Below are 26,592 nucleotides of genomic sequence, written 5' to 3' on the forward strand. Positions count from 1 at the left end.
TCAGGCCTCTGCTCACCGGTCTTTCTGCCCTGTTTCCCTAATATTGGGGTCCCTGTCCCTTTAAGACTTCCAAAAAGCGCTCGCCAAAACAAAGCAGCAAAAAAGCAAAAAAAAAAAAAAAAATGGTCGCGCGCTTTTCTTATGTCCTCTGTCGCCCAGCCTCCAGTGCCTGCTCACTGTTCTTGCTGCCCTGTTTTCCCAGTATCGAGGGCCCTGCACTCTGGCCCGGATGGCTGGGGCTGGGTGTTCGGCAGCCCTGGGCTCCGTCTCCCTCCCGCTCTGCCTGCTCTTCTCCCGCCGGGAGCTGGGGGGAGGGGCACTCGGCTCCCGCGGGGCCGGGGCTTGTATCTTACCCCCTTCGCGAGGCGCTGGGTTCTCTCAGGTGCGGATGTGGTCTGGATATTGTCCTGTGTCCTCTGGTCTTTATTCTAGGAAGGGTTGTCTTTGTTATAGTTTCATAGATATATGTTGTTTTGGGAGGAGATTTCCGCTGCTCTACTCACGCCGCCATCTTCCGCCCCTCAGAGCTGTGTATTTTTAAATATCTGACATTAAATTGAATTCAAATATTTGGGGGTTCTTCCCCCCCCCCCCAAAAACAAGAAAAGTCAAAGATTTGTAGTATTTACAGTGCCTAAACTACGTAGTGTCTTGCTTAATGTGTAAACAGAATTATAATGGAGACCACACATATAATAACCACTTTGACTTCTAGCCATTGTTGGACAATAGTAAGCCCTGAGTCTCAGATAATTGTCTTTTCTCTCCATGTCAGGCCTGCTTCTAGAACTGTATAAAAAGAATGTGAAAGATTTATTGACATCAGATTTACTGATTATGAATGTGTATAAAGTTTTGTGAAAAATGTATAAACCTACTTACACAGACTTATGCTTTTTCTTTTTTTTTAAGTATTGTATAAACCCATAAAAGTACCAAGTCTCAATACCAGAAAACTGAAGTCAGCTCTGCTGACACCAGTTACATTAGTGAAAAGCCAGACAGATGATGGAAGGTGCAAATCATCCCATCTATTTGTACTTCTCCTCTAAAACAGAGAAGTTTATACATTCAAGAGACAGAAATTAGCTATCAGAAAAATACTATGCCCATCCATATTCAGTGCATAGATTAAAAATAAAATAGTTGTTTGTCCCCTACAGTACAACAGGCTTGCCCATTCATCCTTGTGATAGATATGTGTGCAGAGCCATAGTGAAATGCAATCCCTGCAGATGGCTCATAAGTCACAAAAACTGCTTAATCCTTCCCCTGCTTCCCTTTGGGAAGCCTGCCCCTTGGTAAGTAATAATGTACAATATATATAATGTCAAGTAATTCTTAGTTTTTTAAGTAGAACACTTCCATTTTCTCTAACATCTTTTTTTCTGTCTTTTTTGTAAAGAGCTTTATGTCACTCTGTTACTTTAGTAAGTATGCCCATCGAATTTTGTTGTAGTTTCTGTTTTAATAAAAAAGTGTCAGTATGTCAAAACTATATATAGGAATCTTGTCTAAAATTGATTGTGACTCAAAGTCATATTTTAAGAGGCAGCCAGGCAAATCTAAGTGTGCTTTCACATTGCTCTTTTGAATGCATTTTACTATAAAACAGTTGAGTTTCAGGCAGGAATAAAATGAAAGCAGACCTTGGAGCCTTACCACTGAACAGATGCTGTGAATACAGCTTTGAAAATATAGCTGTCACTTCAGATCTTTTCCACTGAGTACCTCTGTGAGCCAATCGCCAGAGCTGCTGGCATTATAATATTTTTGTACTTCTGTTGAAAATGGACATTGTAAGAACTCTTAAAACAGAGTAAAATGCCTAATATGAACTAATTTTTAAATATTTCATTCTTTCTTGGTTTTCATTTTACCTTTTTTGAAGACCAAACATGAAGAGAACTGTATAAAAAGGCACTTGTCTCTACCACTGAAAATTGTCATTTGTGAGCTGCTATCTTGTCAGACCAAAGCAGAAATTCTTGACATCTTTATTACATTAAAGCAATTTCTGATACTGACTCTTGGGAAGGATTTAATTTTCTTATCCCTTAAACTGAAAGCTGTACTTTTTTATGCAATGATGTGAGCTTATTTTTTTCCTTACCCCTGATGGGAGAGATATATGTATATAAATTTCCTGTGTGCTATAATAATTTAGGTTATATTGATTCAGCTCTGAAAATAGTCAAATATATGTGTTAAAATATATATAGAAATGCTCTTAACTTTAGTGAAAATACAAAATTCAAAACTAACATGGGATCTATAAGGCTGACTTATAATATTTATAGTGACACTCATTAGAGCACCAGGTATTTAATTGACTAATAATTGCATGCTCCCTTTTAAATGAATATAATAATGGAATATTCTATAATGATGTCAGCCTAGATTGCTTGATTATTCACATGCAGTTTCACTTTACACAAAGCACTCTACCTCACTTTTTGTAGTTATGGAGGGACATAACTTTAAATTTACAAATTGAAAAACTTTAATGTAAGATGTATGATTAACTATTCACAAAATCAGTCACAGAATCTTGATCTTTAGCTCTTCACGTCGACTTTAAAATCCTTTTCCACCTATTTATCTTATACTACATATACTAAATATACATACGTATCATCATTTTGTGTTTGGATATATACAGTGAAAACATTTTTAAGTGGAAATATTAAATAATAAAATTAACCAGTTATATATATGACAATTTGAAGTGATTCTGAACTATAAGTAGTCAACTAACTACTGTGTACATTGTTTTCCTTCTAGAAAAAAGAATCTGAAAGAAAGAAAACAAAGAACAAAATACCCCAGAATACCTAACAGAACAGTAAGTACTTTGATGTTACAATAATTATATTAGAGTATCAATAAAATTAGATCTCACAAATTTCTTTTATAAAAATATTCACCTTTCTATTTTCTAAGAAAGAAATTAACATAGTAAGTAAATGGAGCCTACTAACGTTCAATTTCAACTTAATGGAGTAAACTGAAAATCGTTTATCCTGTAATCCTCTTAGATAAGAGGCCAAGGTAATCCTTGTGATACATCTGTGTGGCAGAAAATGTTTATGTTCATTGCATCCTCTTTTTTGACTAACACTATGTCATTTTAAATTCTAAAGAAAAAGAAATGTTGCAACTAAAATTTAGTCAAAGTGCCTCACATTGTTGTGAAAGAATATTTATTCATTTTGCACAAAATCCTAAACAAAATCAATATGATTAGTTTATTTACAGTCATAAATGGAATTATTTGAAAAATGGCAACTATCTGTAGGCTTAAAATCTATAGCTTAATCTCAGTACATTTCTTTCTGTCTTCTCACAATTTAACTGTAACATGTATTTCCTTACATAGCTATTATTTGATAGTAATCACCGTTTTCTTAAATATATTTTTATTAAACAAAATTAAATGCATTCTTGATACAATTAGTTATGGTAGAATTTGATAATATTATAAAAATCTCCTAGATGCAACATTCATAAATTTTCAGTATGAGATTATCAAAATCGTAAATGATGCTGGGGTTCTTGTTTGCAGAGTCGAAGAATGAATTTAGCAAATAGTCAAGGTAGGAGAGCCAGGAAGAGGCTTTTATTTAGAGATACGGTGAGAGAATAGAGCTCCTGGCTCATGGCAGAAGGGGACAAGAGAGTCCATGGTGGTGCATTGTCTAGGGGTTTTATAGGCAGTTGAGTATTTTTGGAAACGTGAAAAAAGCCTTAGGGGTGTGAACTTGTTAAGTGGTCCCTGAATATTTAGAATTAACTTAACATAAGGAATTTCAGGCCTTGATTTCTCCCTGGGATACAGGCATCTTGGTCTGGAAGCATATCAAAAGTCCACCTGCCCAGCGCCCCCACAAGGTGGGCTGAGTTATTGTCTGTTTGTTAAAGAGTAAGTTAAGAATCTTACTTCTAACTTCCTGGGTGTTAAAATGCAATCTATCTTTAAGGTGGAATCCTTCCTGCCATTTACTATGTTGTTTACGGCTGGGCCTGCATGTTGTATTAATTGCCCAGGTTGTATATTCTTTGATTAGAGGCTGGAGGAGGAAAAGCAGCATCTGAGCAAAGTTAAAGAAGATAAGTTGGGCCTTTTAGCAGGCTAACGTAAATTTTACAATAGCCTCATTTAATGGACACAGTGGAGACATGGGCTATGCTGAGGTACTTTCTTATCCAGGGGATGTTCAAATATTCTAGGCCAAGTTACTCCTGGTTTTTTAGTTTTAACTAATCTTCACTGAAGAATGCTTATATTCCTAGTTTGATATTTTACTTTAGAGAATTAATGTGAGTCTGTCTTTGCTTAATTGTTTAATATGGAGTTTTGGTAGGGGTCTTTTCCCAGAAGCCCTCACCATTCTGTGACTACACCCACGGTACCTGTCTCATAAAGATGGAAAAACAAAGTCCACATTGATGAACCATGTTATATCAATTTGAATACCAAGGCTGTTTTGAAGTGAGTTTGCAAATGTAGGTCTCTAAAATTTAAAACATAAATAGTAAAAGAAAATGGAATGAATTAACAAACTGATAGAGCTATACCTGGATATATATTAAAAGAGAACAAAATTCCGTGAAAAGGATGTGTGATATAAAAAAGAAATTCATGAATAATTTTCTAGGATATAAACAAATTACACTTAAACAATAAATTTTTCTAGCCCTCAAAGAACTTTAATGCATAAATCACATCCTAATTTTGTTATTAAATATAATTAGTCCTCATTTTGATGATATAAATTACATTTATATAATTTATATAATATATAAATAGTTATGTAATTTTTATGTATATAAAATAATATATAAATTAAAGTCTTTAATCTATTTTATTTTTTGAAGTATGTGAGGATCAGAGAAAGATGTTTCTTTCACTTACCTGTCTGAATATTAGTCTTATGCAACTTCACTTTACACATTCTACCTAACTTTTTGTAGTTATGAAGGGACATAACACTTTAAATTTTAAATCAGAGATTTATAAAATTCAAGTTTCAAAAACTGTTCCTTGATTTGAAAAATAAACTCCAAATATGTGAAATGCTGCTTTGCGATGGACAGCAGGTTTTGAACATGTTTACATAAAAAAGGATAATTTAAGAATCAGATTTTTCTATCATAAAAAAAATGCAAGTTAAATGATTTGCAAGTTATTAAATAAATGAGCAGTTTCTTTTAGACAGGTTTTTTTTCCAACATCTTACTGATCAGAGATAGTAAACTAAGTCATTCAACCAAAACATAAATATTTCCAACATCCAGCAGTTGTCCCACAGTAGGTTTTGGCTCTCTTAAAGTTTTGTTTTTATGTATGTACTTAAATTTTTAAACATAATTTCAATTTTGTACATTACGCATTGGAAAAATTTGAAATTTAAACGACAGAAACATAGATATTTGTTTTACCATCTTTATACAAGAGCCAGGTTATATCTACCCTGTCCCCTCACAATTTCCCAGTCATTTTATAATTTCATTATGAAAATCCACCAATGGTTGTTTATCTGATCTAATTTATCTATAAGTTATTTGGTCTGTTATTCAGAAATGATATGTAGATTATTTTATTTTAATTGTCATTATCATAATTGTACTAAGAAGGATTTGCTCTGGCATATTTTGGAGGGAATGGATTCAGTTATAAAATCTGCCAATTTGGAAAAATCCTAGGGAATATAATGTACATGTTTCATTTCCTTGATGCAGTTCTTTTGTTCAGCCTTTAGCTGTTTTTTATTTAATACTGACTCGATAAATCGCTCATAAATAAGGAAAAATGTAAGGAAAAATGACTCAATTCAAGCCTGAATAAAAAAAAGTGTAGTTTAGTCCTTAAAATTTTATTAAATATTTGTGAAGAAAAATACTCTCAATTAAAATGATATTGTCAAAATCGAAGTGTCTTCATGAACTTCCTGAGTTCGTGAGTTAGGGGTGTTAGTATATGGAATAAAGCATCCAATAAATACGGATAGAAGGGAAGACATTAGATCATTCAGTGAGTATTTTTTTGTCTTTACCTATAGACTATATGCCTATGTTGTAACCCATGAATCATGACTGAGTTTTTACAGTTTGTATTTGAATCAAATCTTGCATTTGATTTTTTAGCCCCATAACATCCTCTAATTTTGCTTCTAAGTCCATAGCTTAAGAATTATTTGATAATTTGTTAAAACATCACTAAAGGTATTTAGATCACATTGCACTTGTATTTCACAAAAAGTTTTTGTGCTTCAGAGGGAAAATAAGGAAAGAGGACCCTTGGAATTTGTATTTTAAAATAACAATTTTTCATCTCAACTGCTAAACCTTCAGTGGTACTTTTAAGAACTCCATGGGTCTGTTCTCTGTAGACTCTAAACACACTGGATAATAATAATAACAAGGCGCAGGCACACAAAAGTCATTCAGATGCTCAGACATGCTTCTTGGAAATTATTCACATTATCCTGGATTTGCTAAACCTCTTTAGATACTACTGGGAGTTAATATTCTCACTCAAACCGTGATTAACTATCTTACTTCCCTGGCACACTGAATAAAGCAAGAAGTTTTCAGCAAGAAAAGTCCTAATGAAAAACAGATTTTAACCATAAGAGTGTTTTTGTGATTCATTAGATAATAATTATCATTTGCAAATGTCCCTCACAAGATTCATTTGGCCAAACTTTTCTCTATTGAAGTAAGAAGTCCCTGTAATAAAAAAGTATAGACATGTGTATGTGTAATAGTAGCACAGAGCTAGGGAAAAATTTCTCTATCTAGTCTAGTATTCTCATTTTATAGACATTCCTTCTTCTAATAGCCTCACTTATAGAAGACCAGGTAATAGTCCTTTGACTTACAGTAATAGACTTTTTCAGAGACTCACCTGATGAACCATGTCAGAATCACCTTATGTTTTTATTTTCCAAATGATTGAGAATTTTGTCACTTCTTTGGCACATTGGGTAAATGAGTGTCTCATAGTCATTATTATTCATGACAAACCTGAACCGTATTTCATGAGTCGGTATTTCCTAGAACACTAAGTAAGGCATCTTGTGTGATCTTTTATAGCACACTGCTGGCTTTGGAAACTCACTCTGAGCTCCACCCTTTATTAGCTAGGGATGTAGGGCAGTTTGGTGGACCTCTGTATGTTTTAATTCCTTCATTGAGTGATTTTGACAATCAAATAAGTTGAAGATATGCAGTGACTTCATTTGTTTATATAACTGTATCTTGTTGATAGTAGGTACTAGACATTGTTACAAATGACAGGAGTTCTTTTTTATGACTGAATAATATCCTATTGTGTATACATACCACATCTTCTTTATCCATTCGTCTATTGATGAACACTTTGGTTGGTCTATATCTCAGCTATTGTAAATGCAGCAATAAAGACTAAAGTTGGTATTGTAATTATTCAATAGAATTCAGTCCCTTATTTCTAGAAATATCAGTCTTTGATTTGGATATTCCCTTCCAAAAGGTCAAAAGTATGACTTGGGACATTCTGCCAGTCTTTATGCCCCTCTAAGGAAGCTGAATCCCTTTGCATTATGACATGAAGGGTACTAAAACCCTGTCTACCTTGCCTTGAGATTATTTCCTCTGGAGTCACAAATGGGGTCCTTTTTTCCAGAAAAAATAAGCCTAACCAAACTATGAGCTGAGGAGGTTTCCAGAAATAGATTACATCAAAATATGTTATTGCATGCACCATTTTAAGGTTAAGGGCTGTTGTGTGCTACTGTATGGCAAAATAATACATTCTCGTTTAAAAAAAATAAACAAAATTTTGTATGTGGTACCTGAAATTGGAGTCAAAAACTTATTCTTTCACCAAGGAGATCTCAGACAACAAAATTGCTTAATTTCCTGCATCATCCCCATGATAAAGAATATTTTATGAATTTTCTCATTTTAGTACCTCAATTATTTTAATAAATTTCATATCCACCATATTAATTGTCTCTGTTAGTTGAGTCACTCTCTTGTAAATATAGTAAAAAATCCCTTCATAATATGACATGGAATATCATTTTTTTAAATTGCAGTATTGTTGATATACAATCTTATATTTGGTTGAGATATGCACACAGAGGTTCAGTGGTACCGGTATTATTAAATCTTCAACCCCTCTAGTGTGGTTAGTATCTGTCAACACAGGAAGATGTTACAGAATCATTGGCTATATTCTGCATGCTGTACTACCATCCTCATAAACAACTTATATTATGATTGAGGAATTTTGTGCTCCTTTGTCACCCTCCGCATCCCCACCTGCTGTAACCCCTCCCCCGTGGTAACCACCAGTCACTTTTCAGTGTCTGAGTCTACTGCCATTTTTTTCATTCTGTTTTGTTTTGTTTTTATATTCCACAAATAAGTGAATGATATGGTATTTGTCTTTCTACACCCAGCTTATTTCACTAAGCTTAATAACCTCTATGTTGTTACAAATGAGAGAAGTTCTTTTTTATGACTGAATAATATCCTGTTGTGTATATGTGCCACATCTTCTTTATCCATTCATCTATTGATGGACACTTTGGCTGGTCTATATCTTGGCTATTGTAAATGCAGCAATAAACATCAGGGTGCATATACTTTTTGAATCAGAAACTTTGTTTTCTTCAGATAAAGTCCTAGAAGTGGAATTACTAGGTTGTATGGTATTTCTCTTTATAGCTTTTTTAGGAACCTTTACTGCCTTCCATGGTAGTTGTAGCAATTTACATTCCTATCACCAGTTTACATTCCCACCAACTTTTCTCCACATTCTTCCCAACACTTGTTATTTCTTGACTTTTGGATATTGGCCATTCTAACTGGTGTGAAGAGACATCTTATTGTGGATTTGATTTACATTGCCCTGATGATCAGCGATGTGGAGCACCTTTTCAATGTGCCTTTTGGTCATCTGTATTTTTTTCTTTGGAGAAATGTCTGCTTGGGTCCTCCATCCATTTTTTAATCAGGTTATTTGTTTTTTTGGTGTTGAAGCATATGAGTTCTTTCTATATTTTAGACGTTAACCCCTTATCAGATAAATCATTTATAAATATATTCTCCCATACTGTAGGTTACCTTTTTGTTCTGTTGATGGTATCCTTTCCTGTACAAACAATTTTAGTTTGATGTTGCCCTCTTGTTATCTGTTATTTTGTTTCCCCTGCCCAGGAAGATGTGTCCAGGAGAAAATTGCTCATGCTTATGTTCGAGAGATTTTTGCCTATGTTTTCTTCTAGGAGTTTTATGGTTTCACATCTTGCATTCAGGTCTTTGATCCATTTCAAGTTTACTTTTGTGTATGGAGTTAGGCAGTAATCCAGTGTCATTCTCTTGCATATATCTGTCCAGTTTTCCCACCAGTTACTGAAGAGGCTGTCTTTTCCCTATTGAATATTCATGGTTCTTTATCATATATTAATTGACCATATATGTATGGGTTTACATCTGAGCTGTCTAATCTGTTCCATTGATCTATGGGTCAGAATATCAATACTAACACCACTTTCCCTTTAAATGTCAAATCTTGTTCTGCCTCTGCAGCTAAGTATATCCCAACATTAGTAACAGTGATTCCTACATCAGCAAAATGTAATTCATGGTAAATATCATTTTTCTCCCTTCCTTAAAATTCATAAATCCTTACTTAGACCACAGACAATTCTCTTTTCCATTCTAAAATACTAAAAATCTGGTTCAACATATGCTCCATTGTACGTTTGAGCAAGATATGTGCCCTCTTCCTATAGTTAATATAAATCGCTTAAGCTTGCTATTGTTTTTGTTTTCCATTTCTAAAAGAAATCTGGCAAAGGCTATGTTTATGAATTGGTACAAAATATTTTAGAGTAAGGAAATAATGTCTCTAAACAAATGTTCAAAATGCTAACTTAAAGACCCCCAAAGTGATATTATCTGGATTCTCAATAGTCTGAAATATATTGTAAGGAATAATTTTTAGCACCACTTTTACAACTTGCTCAAGGTTTCTGCTTATCTATTTTATCTTCACATATAACACTGGCACAATTTGCTATAACATCTGCTGGGAAGTCATTTATTTTTTATTAGGTATGTAATACTTAAACTATGAAGGATTTAGCCTTGGATTTCCCTTCTCTTTTGGACTTTAAAGTATCTTTTTCTAATTTTAGAAAAGGTTTCCTTAATGCCTCCAAATTATGTCTGTTATCACCATTACATATGTGATAGTATTTACAATACCACTATATTATAGAATATGAGGATTTTTTTATCTGAATGATGTCCATTAACATAATTCTAGAAAAACTAAGTTTGCATTAATTGTACAATTATTAATATATTCATTGTTTCCAATTATAAGATTTGAACACTTATCAGTGTTTTACAAAAGGCCAAGCCAAATATGCCATTAGATAAGAAAGCTGACACCGTCAGTTCCCAAACTAGGAAAGACTTATATAACAAAATGCATTTTAAAACGCTTCTTTCCATTTCATAAGATGAATATCCAGAGTGGTTGCACAAACAAACCTGTCGAATCCCAGAGTCTGTGCTGAACTGCGATACTTGCAGCATCGGGCACGAGGACCGGATGACTGAGGGAGACACGGGCCAATGTTTCTCCGTTTGTCCCGACACTCAGCGGACCCTGTCCAGGATTTGAAAAATAAGTAGAGCAGCTTCCCACACTGCCCCATCTCTTTCTAAGCCTTTGCTTTATCCTGGTACAACTGTGCTTCCCATTTGATAATCTCAAACTGCCTTTTTAAAAAAGTGGTTTTGGCTTCAAATTTCCCAACCTCACTTTTCTCCTGACCAAAATGCCTCCATGTGGCTGGTATGAGAAAAAAAACCTAAGAAAAAGGGAACTGGGTCAGAATATTCACACCAGCCCCGCTTTCTCTGCCTCCCCCACACCTACACACACAGTTGTCAACCCAAATAAGCAAATGACATAAGGGAATTAGGCAGGATGACGTCCGGAAAGGGTGAGCTTCGGCGGTGCAGGTGGGGACATCTGGGGACAGGAGACACAGGCCCAGTGGCTGCAGCCCTGCCCTGCTCTGGAGGTGTCACATTTCCTCCCAATCCTCTGCTTGGGGGCCCAGAATTTTCTTATTTTAACACCTACAAGTTTTCCCAGCGGTTCTTGTGAGGCCTGTGATAGAAGCTGTCAGTGAGGTGTCGTGGGTGAGAAATTACCTGTTTGTCCTAAAATGTAACTTACTTAAAATACCTGATTAAATAACGCTATTAATGTACATTTTGATTTCTAGAATGTTTAAATACCCAAAACACAGAAGCATCATTCATGAAGTATATATAGGTGTCCCCTCTCTATGCAGGAAATCGCTTTATTTGGCCATTGCCTCAGTCAGTGGAGTCTGCTGAAGGCTGAGGTCGGCGTGCAACCCCCTCCGTCGCCCAGGCTGCTAACTGCTCTGGTGGAAGGAGCTGCAGAGCCTTCCCAGGCCCCTTTCATCAGGACCCTATTCATCAGGATCCTATTCGTGCTCCGCCTTCATGACCCACCCACTTCCCAAAGGCCCCACCCTCCAAATACCCTCACACTGGGCTTGAGGATCTCAGCGTGAATTCGGGGAAGACACCAACCCTGAGTAGCACTGCCATAGATCGACATCCGTATTTCATAAGTAAGGAGACAGAGTCTGACAGGCAAACTAACTTTCTCAGTGTGACATAGTTTGTAGTTTTTGAGCCAGATGCAGACCTGGGGCTATATAATGCTAAAACCTGTACTCTTGCACACACAGATTTCACAGACTTACACCAAAATGACGTTTGGAGAGTTTTTATCTGCATGAGGGTGAACAACCTGAGTGCAATAGGCAGTCATCTTTGCTCCCCAGACCCTGGTACAGAGCAAGTACTCAGTGCTAGTGGAACCAAAGTGGTGAATTCTCTCATGCAGAGATCTATCACAGTGTTAGCTTTATTTAAAATTCTCTTTTCTCTTAGTTTTCATCACTGAGTTGAGATTAATCCACATCCCTAAAACTCCACTACAAAAAAATTTCTAAAAGCTGAACCTTCAGCCTTATAGAATACACCATTTGTTTTTTACCTGTTTTTAATTGTGATAAAATATGCCAATATAACATGTATTGTTTTAACCATTTTTAAGTGTAAAGTTCAGTGCTATTAGGTAAATTCAATCTACTGTATAACCATCACTACTGTCCACCCTCTGAACTTCCCTATCTTTCCAAAGCGAAACTTATATCCATTAAGCAGTAACTCCACACTTCTCTCGCCACAGCCACAGAAAACCCCCATCCCCCTTCTCTACGAGCCTGTCTACTCCAGGTACCTCGTATAAGTGAAATCATGCAGTATTTGTTCTGTGTCTGACATTTCACTTAGCACAGTATCTTCAATTCATCCATGTGGCAAAATTTCCATTCTTTTTGAAGCTGAGTAATACTCCATTGACTGTATACACTACATTTATTTATCCATTTATTCTGTAACTTATTGAATAATGTAGTTCTCTTAAATGGAAACTTTTTCCAATTTCCCAGCTAAAGATACAAGCACAGAAATTCAACGAGTTTTTGACTTCTCTCCATTTATATCATAAACTCTAAAATTATCCCAGAAAACTAGTCAGCATAGGCAATATGTGAAAAAAATCAATGAGGTTAAGATAACTTAGGGTTTCTGAGTCATAAATATACCACATTTTAACTGCCCAGACTAGAATTAGCTGGTTTTCATTTGATTATCTGATGCTTTTAAACTGTAACTGCTCTTTAGAGGATTTGCTAAGCTAGGGAGATTTTTAAATAGACATTTCTATAAAAATAAACAATAATAGAGAGGAGTTGTTGATTCAAAATGGAAATACAAGTTTATAGCCTTCATCGTCTCAATGCTACCGTTTAATTTCTAATCTGCATTTTATGAAATATTAGTATCTAAGAATTGCTGGATGAATCTTAGATCAGTAAGAATGAAATCATCCATCCATTCTTTCACATTTTCAACAAACATTATGTGCTTATTAATAATTTTATAGCTAGCATGTATTGAATGCTTTAAGACACACACACACATGTATATCTCTACATATATCTCCTAAGAGAGGAGCTCTGGCTCTACCGTGCAAGTGAGGAAGCTGAGGATCACAGAGGTTAAGCAGTTTTCACAGTGAGGAAGGGGCAGAACTAGAACTGGAAATCAGGACTGAGAGACGCGAGGCTGTTTTCTCTGCCACCTCACACTGCCCCCTACCCGCCACGCACACTGTTATATGCAGGGCAAGACACCGTTTCCACCCTGGAGTAATTCCCTTCGTAGTGGAATGGATGGACCCTCTAAAATTAATTATAATGTAATACGAAGGTAAGAAATACTTGGAAGCCAGCAGGGAGACATGACTTAACAGTGTCTAAAAAACTTCACAAAGGAAAGGGCGTTACGTCTTCACTTCACATGACTGACTTCCACGCTGGTGTTCCACTTTGACTACTAAAGAATATACTTAAGCACATGGTACAGTTTTTTAAGGTTGAGGCTATAATGAGATCATGGAAGTCAAGTTAAAGTGTTTGAAGTTCACTCCTAGGCAGTGAAAAGCCATTGTTTTCATGTTCACCTTGATTTTCTGCTTAATTTCTCACTCTACAGAAGCGTTATAATGAACAGTAATAAACAGTAGCAATAAAAAAAAAGATAACTTTAAGATAAATAATCCTTTTGTTCGCTTGTGGGTTTTTTAAAAATGTTCTTGTGTTGCATAAATGAGTGAAGTCTTGAGTTTATGACATGCCTGTGTCAGGAGATCCTCAACAGCATGATCCATACTAACGTTTTGTTGTTCTCTTCTGGCCCGTTGGGTGAGGTGTGAAAGCCTGCTTCCCAAAGTCTGTGTTGCTTTAAGTTGCTGTAGAGAGGAAATTTCACAGTGCTGTCAGGCTTTTGATTAATACAGTTTTGTGTTTTGCTTGGGAAAGACTATTCTGATGGTGTCCTGTTGATTCAGATGTTTTCTGACAGTCGCTGCCTACCAGGTTTGCCTTCATTGACTTTTCAATGTTCTGTTACAAATAACTCGCATGTACAATTTGATAGTGAAGGGCACAGCAGGCTCCCCACTGTGCGTGGAGTTGGAGCCACCCTGAGCTACGGGGTGGTGAGTGCCTACGATCATTCTCAAAATCACCCACCTGTCTGTGCTGTTGCCATAAAAGAGTTGTATTTTTTCTGTGTGATTCTTTTCTCTTCTTGTTGTTTTATTCTTCCAGACATTCCAGTGCATCTCTTATTCTTTAAAGGTTTAAACTTCATTATTAGAAATGCCCCATGCTGACTGAAACTTGAAATATAAAGTCAGAAGTGTTGTCTTATTTTTGTGAACAACTGGAATCCAAAATAGCTTGAATCACAAGTACTTGTTTTGTTTGTAAAATTTAAAAGAAACATTTTCTGTTGTATTCTTCAACATTGTAGATCATTAGAAAAATCCATTGTAATAATCATAAAACAGTTGCCATTCATTGAATGCGTACCATTTACCAACCTTTGTGTGTAGCAGTTCTCACATATTATCTGTAATTTTGGCAACTCTACAAGGCGGGCAACATTACCTCACCTTTCAGATGAGGGAACTAAGATTCTGAGAGATTAAGTCGCTTGTCCAAGATAACGATAATCACTTCCGTCTTTCTAATCATCTTTGGCTTCAAGTGATTTAAAATGATAGTGCTGTTGTTTGGGTTTGCAGAGCGCCTCCCAGTTTGCATAGCTGCGTCACATATGGTACCTCTTTTAACCTCACAAAACTGGTTCCGTACTTAGCATTTCATCTTACTCTCTGTAAGACCATCTTGAGGCTCTAGATTCAGAAACGGATTAAGGATTTCCTTGTGCGGAAATATGACCTTTGGCTAAGTTAGAACCATTTGTAATAATGGCTTCATTTCCACCAGTATTTGTTTGTATTTTACCAGGGGAGGCGGCTGGAGAATTTGCCCATTAATGCCCTTGAGGAATTTGGGGGATTACACTTACCCAGGCAATAGTTGCCTAAAGCAGAAACATAACTGTTTTGAGACAACACTTCTATGCCAGGGAACAGTACAAGATTCTCTTGCCAGGATCCTAGCCCACAGCAGCCCTGCCCTTTAGAGACTTGGTCTGCACGGTCTGTTTCCACATCTCCATGTAAACCGAAGTGGCCTAGTGGTTCACAGACAGGAGTAAACAGGAGAGAAGGGAGGAAAAAGAGACATAAACAGAGAGAAAGCACACCTTACAGTATTACACAGAGATAAGGTGGCATGAGAATGGGTAGTAAGCAAATTTGTGTCTCAACCCTAGTAGTTCCAATACCCAGTGACATCAGAGCATCTGAAATAATTTAGGAATGGGAAATAAAAAGGAACAAACAAAAAGGTTGGAAGCCTTAACAGAGGAGTCACATGCTGCCATTCTACTACCCTTCATACATTCATTTTGAAGCTTACAGGGAGAGTGTGTATCGGAGGAGGCTTTCCTGCTCTGCTTAATGATTGGGACTTGATAACATGTGAAATAAAGCTGCTATTTTATTTTTCTTCCCATATCTCTGCTATTGAAAAACAAATATCCTAGTGATAATAGTCACCAATCATTGGAGGCAAGAAGATAAACAGAAAAAATTAACAATTTTGAGAAAAAAAAATCAAGGATGATTTTTGAATATTGTAGTACCTTGAAATTTGTCATAATCACTTACCAATTTCTGAATCACATCTGACCAACACGTGCCCCTCTATCTATTGAAATCTATAGGACAAGGCTGTCTAATGAGACAGGAACATTGTTAGTCATTGTGCATTTATATGCATAGAAGATGCTCTGTCAGTTGATTTGAACTTTCATTCTTGCATTATCTTATGTTTTAATTACTAATAACAGAAAATTAATAACGGTGTTGGAAAAAAGAGTGGAGAATAGGAGAGGAAAAGTTAGTGCTCTATATAAAGGATTGCAAAATCTACAAAAGAACAAAGTCATGATTCACAAGATACTAAAAGATATTTAACAAACATGAATTGATAATGAATTGGAAGGAAAAGACCACATGCATGCACACGTACATGCATATACATATCACCCACACACGATATACTGACCTCTCTCACACACACAAATATGTGCATGTGTGGATTCTACCATACACATATCATCCACATACAGAACAGACTACACACTTTCACAGATGCTCACAAACACATGCAGACACAGCACTTATGCTCCAAATTCAATTAGTTAAGGATACAAAACTTGATCAGAAGCAAGGTTACCCCAGAGGATAACAGCATGTCTCCCAGTAGCTTCCCTAGGACCCCAGCACCCCAGGGGGTACCCACAGCTGCCTATGACTAGACATGCATCCAGACCTACAGAGCTCAATTACTTTTGCAACACTGCACTTTTATATACTGGTGTGCAGTATCTTTCCAGAAAATCTTTAATTTACAATCCGTGTGCTTTTCTGTCACATCTCTAGTTCTCAAACCAAGCTCAGTGACGTATAGGCCATGAAATCATCTAGGAAGAGAGAACAGAGTCGTTGCCCAGAAACCATGAACAATATTGCATGTCCTTGCATTAAATATTGTGGATTATACCTAATCTAATACTCTAATCCTGAATTTATACAATGGGACTAATAACCCTTGCTTAATGGAGAATAAACGAAATAATGTTTGTAACACACCCAATACAATGCCTACTACATAAAGGTGCTCAGATAGGTAAAAAAGTAATGGGGAAGGGTGAGGCATATTTTTAACTCTTTGTTATAATTAATGACGTCCAGCTGCTCTTGGTTTGTTTGATTTCCCTCACATAATCCACTAGTTTAGACTTTACATAAGCAACTGCATTTTCTAATTTGATCACTTTTTAGTGTCCTAATAAAAATACTAATAAGGGCTACAGAGTCCATACGAATGTCTCTGAAGTCGAATCCAACCCTAAAACTTTCAAAAATAGATAAAAAATTCACTACCTAAATTCTACTTATATATTTCCCAATGCAGTGGGTAGAATGTGTTTTTAGATCATATATTCATGCCCTAAGGAGAAAACTTTATGCAGTAACAAGCCAGTTAAGTTGGAAGATTCAGCCCATACTATAAAAATAAACATGCTTTTTAAAAAGAACAGAGAGCTTTTTTAATTCTTTGAAATATCAAGAGCATAATGTTATGGATATTGGGTAAAAATAGTCTTTTGTTATTAAAATCTCATAGCTCATGCCTATCCATTCTTTCAGATGTCCTCATACACAAATACAGTCCTTATATACATTGAATTCTTACAATTGTATATTCTACTTCCTGTATTGAGAAAAATAGTCATGGAACTGTGGAATTGGAATTTGGAGATATGCACTTCAGTAGGTACCATCTGTCAACATACAAATGTATTACAATATTATTGATTATATTCCCTATGCTATACTTTCATCCCCGTGATTCATTTATATTAGAATTGGAGGTTTGTACCTCTCTAATGCTCCTTAAATGAAAATTATTAGGAAATTGCATTGATGTACAGGCAGATTTTGAGAATCAGTTCTAGGTCATTTTTTTAAATTATTATTTTAACCTTTAAAATCTTTGGAGTCCCTTAGAGAAAAATTTATTCTAACGCTAAGATCATATAAAACCATGGCTTCCCAAACAGCTTTACATAAACGTTGAAGCAAATAACTAATGAGATAACGGACACAAGCAAGGCCACGGATGATTCTGTCTGGCAGTTAGTTTGTAAGGAGACCCTGTAACGGAGACTTTTTTGGGACTCCAGGTAGAACATCCATCCGGCTGCACTTCATGCTCGGCGATGTAGAACAGCAGAGGGGCGACGTTGGGATGTGGGCACTGTGTCTTGGACTTGAAAGGTTCTCTTCAACTTGCCCAGTTCTTTACCCTGGCATATATCTTCCCCTGCATCAAACTGCCCTTGGCTTCACACAGAGACTCAGTGACTCTATTTGTTCAAGACCACCTACACTCAGTAGAGACTGGTGCAGAATGTGCTGCATACACCCACGTCTCTGACTGAGCATCATCAGGCGGCAAGACCGCCTCTACGCTTGTCTTTCCGAAAAGTGCACAGCTGTGTCGCGAGCCTGCAAGAGGCAGGCGGAGGACGCCACACACGGAACTCCTGCCACGCTCTGGGTTTCATTCGTATTAATATGGGTTGTAGTTGCAAAAACTCAGGCCAGAAATGACCTTTGATTATTTCATGAAACCCAAACACACTTGTCAAAATCAGCCATGCAAAACAGTGCAAATGAAGTCAGCTTTCACTCCAGCTCGCGCCAAACGGAACGAAGCCTCTGGGGGGCTGGCCAGCTCTGCTTCCTGCTGGCGGTTTCAGAGAGTCCAATCAGTAAATCAAACTTTAAAAAGCTGTCTAAAATAATTAATTAGGTCATAATTACTCAGAAGCATATTTTATAGTGTACTCTAATCTAGTATCTGGTCTAAATGCTTGAAAAGGGTATCAATTTCATTATTAAAGAATTAATTATAATTGGGCCTAATCCTTTGGTGATGGAGATTGAAAAAAAAGTACTTCAGGGATAAACTGTTCGTATATGTGAAGTAGACAAATTCTTCCAGAGCTCAAGAGTGCTAGTTGTGCTCTGGAATTATTTTCTGTTTGTCATATGATCCCTTTTTTAAAAACATTACAGATATTGCCCAACAAGTAAATGCCTCATAGAAGAAAAGGACCTTTTTTCTGAATGTTTGTATCACATGTGGGCAAATGATTTTCCTCAGATCCCAAGCATTTCCAATACTCAGTACATTGGGTGCCATAAAAGCAAAGAGAGTGCTTGTGTAGTATCAGCCACTGTTCTAAAGTTTACCCGCATTATCCCATTTAATTAAATAATGTAATGATTATATACTCCTGTGAGGGTTGTATCATTTTCACAGATTGAGTAGGAGAGGCTCAGGGAGACTGAATAATTTTCAAGGGGTTAATAAGGGCAAGATTAAAGAACTGAAATCAGGCCTGTCTAATTCCAAATCTCACCTTATTTTCACTATTTTAGTGTTTGTCACATTGGGGGCTCTGTTAGCATGTTTTCTTGGGGGTTCATAAAAAGTACCATGAGACCATTTTTAAATATTCTGTCCTTTCATTTCAGTAATCTAAAAGTGTGTATATCATTTATGAATGCAAAACAGATACTTAGCAGTGATCATTCAAGAATTAAAGACATTTTAATACAACTGGGATCGTTAAGGTGTGATTTCTCAAACCCCCAAGCCCATAGAGCTCTCCTGAGAGATCCTCAAAGATGGTTTTTCTTGAAAGATGCCTGAGATGACTTATGCTTATAAAACTGTGTCCTGCATAGCACAGAATACTCCTAATGGACCCCTGAGTATTTTTAATTAATTTCTCAAGTTCCAGGTTGTGTTTGTTTATTTTCACAAGCACTGATGATCTGCAAGACCCACATGTTACAATAACAGACGTAAAGAAATATCTAGTCATAAACTCTTGAGTTACATCCTTAGAATTATATCACTGTTCAATATGGAAAATTTTATGTGACCAACCATTAAAAGCCAACATGGCCATCCGAAACAAGAGCAGTTATTTGATCGAATGATTCCTAGAGAAGATAATTCTTACTGTTTTATATACTTAATACTATTATTACTTAATTTTAACCAGACCACTGAGTTCTCTTTTATGTATTATTTACTCCTGGTTTACATATATTTTAATGAGTTCTGTGAAGGCTGCTGTGGTATCTTTGTCCTTTACATATGCTACCATACAGTACGCTTTTATTGACAAACAGCTTTTTTCAACTGACATCATAATGCCACATTCACAAGCAATCCGGCAGAAATGCTAAATACAATTTGTTTTGTCAGTGAGGTGGGGTTTTAAAGAGCTTTCCATCAGAAATGCTATGTGAAAGAGGTAATATATAAAAGATGAGGAAACAGATCATTTCCTCACATCCTGATATTTACACAAGTTAATGTATTACCAATTGCAAATAGAAAAAAAAATCTTCCTTTAAAAATACTGTCATCCTCTAGAGACTTATTCTCAATTTTATTAAGATTCAATAATAGAAATTCTTTATACATATTTACTTAAAATTCTTCATTTGGAGCAACAACTCTATATTTGTATGTGTATTCTGTTCCTAAATGTTGCTGTCTTTAATATAAAGGTTCTTAAGTTACAAGAAGACAAAATTTCCCCAATCCTCTTTCATGGACTAGGAAGAGGAATGCCAATGGGGAAAAAAAACGTTACTCTTTTCAATTCCTACTCATTTCTTTTTAGTGTTTCTTTTAGGATTTAGCAAATAAAAATTCAACTTTTCATAAATATTAATAACACCTGAGATCAATATAGTTTATCTGTAGCCATCCATGTCAGAGAGAAGTTATAAGTATGGACCACTTCAATCCCTTCCCTGCATGTGTAGGCCAAAGAGGATTGTGAGTCAAAGGCAGCTAATAATTATAGTTTTATGAGTAAATTGTTGTAGTGAATTGATGTGTTTCACAGAAGAAAGAAAACAGGTGTGCAGATGCTCATCTCTAAATGGCAATGAGTAACATGAAACAAAGAACACCATACACCTGCTAAGAGCTTCACAACAGAACAAACCCCAGCTAAAAAAAACCTTAGATCCATAAGTAAACAATGTAATCACAAACATCTTCTCAGCATTGTTCCTTCTATTTTTCTAGGCTTCACAAAATACATTGCATACATAACTGAAGTCCTAACACTGACTTATTTTTATTTAAAATGTATTCTTGAAAAATTAAGGAACTTTTCATTTTTCCCTATATTCTTTTATATCTGTTTATACACATACCTATTTTTCCACAATTGTGTTTTGAGTGCTGAGGTGCTGAGCTTTTTTTTAAAATATTTTATTTATGGATAAAACATTCAACTGAGTAGTAATTAAAAATTAATAATAGAATATAAAAAGGGGTATTATGATTAGCACACATAATGTAGCGGGGGTGGGGGAAACAGGGAAGGCAGTATAACACAGAGAAGACAAGTAGTGATTCTATAGCATCTTACTACAATCTGATGGACAGTGACTGTAATAGGGTATGTGGGGGGGACTTGACGATGGGGGAGTCTAGTAACTGTAATGTTGCTCATGTAACTGTATATTAATAATACCAAAATTAAAAAAAATCTAAAAACTAGTGTTATATGAAATGATGGCTATTCAATACCACTTGTCGATGATCTGACTAACAGAATAATATATAAGAATGTCTGGCAATAAATACATGAATAACACAAACTGGGAATATAGTCAGATGTTAAAATTCCATTTTCAAACTCAGTCCTCTTGGCAAACATAAGTATTGCATAACTTTATATTTTAATTGGAGAAAAGTGCTTGGGTAAAAGGCTAATTTTTACTTCCATCTCTTTCCGAAAATACATGTGCTACTGTTTTGAGATGCAAAATGGAAAAATTGAAAAAAAATTGAATTAGATATCTCACTGTTCAACAGATTCAGTAAATAATAAATAAGAAAAATAAACAAAGAGATGCTCAAATATAACCTTGAACATGCCTTCCATTTTCATCCTCTTTAAGAGGTCCCAAAGAGTGAATTTTTCAAAGCTACTTAAGATGTCATGGATAAATAATATTGCTTCCAATATATAGCCTGTCTCTGAAAGCTGTTTATCACCAATACCTGCTATTTTATATAATGGACCTACCAATATACAGAATGAGTGTCCTACAAACTGACCAGGACAGACGTGAGACTCTAAGTACACATCAGTGTGATAATAGCAATTTGTCTAGTTTTAGCATTTTTGTCTTCAAAATGCTTTATAGGCCTCAAGAAACTCTAATGACACCTCTGAGAAGTAATTTGCTGTTATCAACAATTTCTGGTAAAGAAACTGATGGCTAACTAAGGCACCCACAGCCAAAGAAAGTCAGATCATGGTTTTAAATCTAAATGATTATTGGCATCGCATTAACTTTTTTTTTAACCTTTTTAGGAATGCGGCATCATTTGTTACTGCAAATCTATATTTGAGTTTTGGCTGCACCTGTACTTAAGATTACACTTCTATTTTAAATTCTTATTTCCATCACAAACAGCTTTTTAAAAAGTTTTTCTCCTCTTTTTGTTTTAAGCTTGATTTTATTCCAGAAAATTCAACTAGAAAGTTGTATTAAAAACTGCTTGGGCAATTTAATTCACTCAAAACTTGACGTAAATAACAAGCTCTGCATACTTAAGATTGTATGACCCAAACCTGAATTCCCTTCACATCTCAGTCTGATAACAGGAAGAGGCTTTTGACTTTCAAAAGTGAAGATGTATAGAAAAAAAGAACAAGTGACTTCTTGAAATCCTGACCCTCCTCTTTTGAAGAAACCACGTCTGAACTCTGACCAGAAAAAACAACATCAAAATAGAAGGAATTCAGCCTGTGTTCAACTTTACGTTGGGTTTTGAAAACAACAGTCTTCTGCAGTGTGTTACTGGGCCAAACTCTAGAGAAACCTTTATAAATCAGTACCAGTTTATGTTTTAAATCATTTATTAATTCACAACATTTTATTTATTATATTCTATGCCAGATACTACTAAGAGCACTGAAGTTACAATAATAAATGATATGGACCTTGCCCTTAAAGAGCTCAGTCTAAGGTAGAAGAAAAGGAGAGACAAAAAATAGAAAAAAAACCTTTGCGAACCATGCAGAGGGAGCACAGTGGACAAGGGATGGCTTCTGTAGAGAGTAAACATTTCACATCGAAAACTAGGTGAGTGGATTTTAACTGAACGCCTGCTGTATTTCTTTTCTAGCACTGCCATAACAAATTATTACAAATTTGGATGGCTTAAAGCAACAGAAATTTATTTTCCCCCACTTCCAGCAGCTAGCACCAAAACCAAAGTATCAGCTGTGGTGGGCCACCTTCCGTCCCTCTAGGGAAGGACCCTCCCTCGCCCCTTCCAGCTGCTGAGCAGAAGCTTCCTGGGCCTTCCGTGGGACGGTGTAACTTTAATCTCTGTCTCCGCCTTCACATGGTCACCTTCGTGTTTCTTCTTCTGTTCAGCAAAGGACACCAGTCGTATTGGATTGGGGGTCCACCCTACTCCAGCATGACCTCATCTAACTGAGTTCCATCAGCAAAGGCCTCGTTCCTAAATAAGGTCATACACACAGGCAACAGGGGAAGCACTTCAACACATATTTTTAGAGGACACAGTTCAGCACACAACACTAGCAGCTAGGTGCTCAATAAAACCCTGGACTCCTGCCCTCCTTGGTTTAAAAGGTAAAAATGGTTGTATTTTAAAATAACACAAAAAGCCTTCACAGTTTTTACAGTTCACAACTTAGTATATGGGCTTTTATATATACCATTCTCAGTATTTCATTATGATCTGTAGCATTTATTATTGTCTTTGAATATGAAAAGGATGATTTTCTCTGAACAAGTAAAGATAAACTAGATTTAAAGATGGGGATAAAAAAAAGCAATGGCCCTCTAAAACAGACTAATCAGGGATACTATGGAATCACTTTATCTAGTGCTTTGTTTAAATAGTACAAATAATGGAAGGGGATAATGAAATCTTGCCCTCAGCTAAGGAAGGGCGTCCAATGATCTGAAATAATATCAATGGAAATAATTTGAATTTAATAACATTCCAAATTTTTGAAAATAATATGACATGTAAGTGTAATACATTTATAATGTATTACACATATAAGGCATGTTGAACCTGAAAATAGACTGTTTTGTAATATTTGAGTTTCCTATAGTCTAAAAGGATGTATAAGTGGTACACAAAAATATTTTCTACTTTTTGTTTCCTATAGTTGAAAGTCACAAACTTATTATATTCAGCAAATTCCAAACTATATGCAAGACCCCACAGAGAAACAAAACATTTTCCATGACACCAAGGAGCATATTAATACCTCGAGTGCTGTATTTTTATAAATCCAGGCCTAAGAGATTTTGCCAAGAACTGTGAGATGGGATGGGTATTTCAGGGAAATGGAATGATTGATTCATTCATTCACCAATATACATTGAGAGTCTGCTGTATCCCCAGCACTGGCCACAGTACTGGGACTGTGTTCCATGTTGCTGTCCCAAAGGAGATTAAATTGTAAGCAAGGTGGATTGGGAGTAGATACTGGGTCTCCTGTTAAATTTGAGGTCCAGGTAAACAACTAGTACATTTTTAGAATATGTGTGTTCAATGCAGGACTTGTGACCCTTGAATACTTATACAATGAATGAATTTTCAGTATAAGGAATGATGAGTAATGATATTTTAGTCTAAGTATGTCTGATATTTATTTAGGGCATACTTTTACTAAAAAGTGTTTCATCATTCATTTGAAATTCAAGTTTAAGTAAGTACCCTATATTTTTATTTGGTAATCTGACCATAGTAAGCAGAGGGAGGCAGAGAATAAGCATGTGGCAGAGTAGTATGCCACTGGTGATAAATGGTATGGAGAAAAGTCAAGTCCGATTAGGAGAAATGGAAGTGCTGCAAGAGAAGGGGTTCTCCAGGATGTGGATTCAAAGGCAGACCTCTCCAAGGGGGCATCAGAGCCGAGACGTGGAGGAAGGGTGTATTCATGCCCCTGTGTGGGGAAGAGCTTTCCTGGGTAGGAAGACAACCGCAAAAAAACCCCGGACGCAGGAATATCACAGGTTCCCAGGGAAAGAAGAGGCGAGGGCCCTGGAGCAAAGGGGGCGGGGCAAGAGCGACGTTGGCATTGCCCTCTCAGAATTTGCTACGAGCCAGAGATTTAATCCTTTGGCATTACTCAAAATACAACTTTTTTGTGTACCTGTCCATCTCTCTCTAGCTCTCTCAGCCTGCTTCTCTACACCTGCCCCTCTGCCAATGCACGTGTACGTATCTTACTTACAGGCTGAACACAAAGTAATCTCTGCTACAAGAAACTATAATGAGCAACTTAATTAATCTGGGTCTCATTTACATTTGTGTTGTCAATTTTGATCACTTGCTTATTTAACTAAAATGTTCTGCTTTCATTTATAGTCATTAGCCTCCATCTATAAACAATAATGTATTCACATTCTATAAGTACATTAGAGTTCCACACGCATTTTACATTTTGCAGCAGAGACCAAGACCTAGGGTATATTTCTATTTAATGAAACCTTTAATCAAATCCTGTGGATTTACTAGCGATTGGTTAACCTTCAGAATAATACCTCATATCAGGACTCTAATGACCAAATTTGCTAATCGCATTTTTTGTTTTAAAAATTGGCCTCCACTTGACAGTCTGCCACCCTGTCTACTGCCTCACTCCACCCCTGCAACCCTTCTCTCCACACAGCTATGGTCTCTGTGTCCCCCACTGTGGATTCAGAACTGCACCGGTTCTAAACATCAGGTATTTAAATAGCTCTAGATTCAAGGGACACTTACACAGCATTTGGGTTCAGGTTCTGACCCACATCCTTGTACCTCAATTTCTAACTTGTAGTTTCCCAAAAATCAGCCCTTAGAAACCTGAACTCCACCTTGCTCTTGTTATTAACTCTTCTAAAAGCCCACTTGTTCTCTGATCTTTGGCCTGATTTGTTTATATAATTTTACCTACTGATAAAATTGTCTGAATAAAATGTCAAGAGTGTTCGTCATTCTTCATCCCTGAGTTTCACCCACTTGTGAGCTGGGACATCCCAAATCAGCTCCTCAGACTCCCACTTTTGACTTTTGCGTTGCTATTTTTGTCATGCTTCCTGACACACGCTGTGGTTCCCTGATGGAGTGAGCTATCTCTGAGCACCATCAGCACACGGATCTGCCCCTAGTGTGACTCAGCTCACTTCCCAAATGTGGTTCCACACCCTGCTGCCCCATCTACCCCCCTGGACTTGGCAGGACCAGGACACAGGCTTAGCCAGATTCCTCCCTTGTTCTCAGGAATGGAACCACTTGGATATTTCTCCTGACTTCTTACTTTCCAAAGAGTTAGAATAAAGGCAAAATTATTATGTATTTTACTCTGAACGCCCAAATCAAAAATACCATAAAAATCCTATACCTCAAAGATCTCTAACTAGAGACACCATACAAAAATTGTTACATACTGATCGGCATTGGATGAGGCATTGGCCCCAGCTGGGTCTTGCTGGCCCCACCTCTGGGGAACAGGAAGCTCTTGATGCCCACACTACTGCCCTATTCCTTACAAGGATGAGCTCCTCTGCCTGGAGACACAGCACTGCCGTCCAGCTAACCTTGAATTACTGCTTGTTCTTCCACAACTATGGTCACTTCATACTATTGGATTCAATACCCCCAGTAACGACACGGAGATTTGCCGTTTTACACAGACAGCCGCGGGCCTAGGTCTGCTGTCCAATTTCCAGGGTTGGTCTGTATCTCCCCACTGCCTCTTTTTGATAAAATGGCACTCTGACCTATTCTGACATTTCCAGTTAGGAAGGGAAATTACACAGTTGGGGGAGTCATTCAT

The 26,592-nt window shown here is 36.5% G+C and overlaps 1 protein-coding gene across 3 annotated transcripts in view; it reads left to right on the forward strand.

The window, feature by feature from the left end:
- The window catches only part of SYT1 (synaptotagmin 1), a 528,661-nt gene that overhangs the window by 185,970 nt on the left and 316,099 nt on the right, over positions 1-26,592 (forward strand). For all 3 annotated transcript variants that reach the window (XM_036912317.2, XM_036912315.2, XM_036912316.2), the window contains one exon: positions 2,785-2,845. The gene's annotated coding sequence lies outside the window, so the exon portion shown is untranslated. The remainder of the gene's footprint in view (positions 1-2,784; positions 2,846-26,592) is intronic.

Source organism: Manis pentadactyla, chromosome 10 (genome assembly GCF_030020395.1).
Source record: "Manis pentadactyla isolate mManPen7 chromosome 10, mManPen7.hap1, whole genome shotgun sequence".
Lineage (NCBI taxonomy): Eukaryota > Metazoa > Chordata > Mammalia > Pholidota > Manidae > Manis > Manis pentadactyla.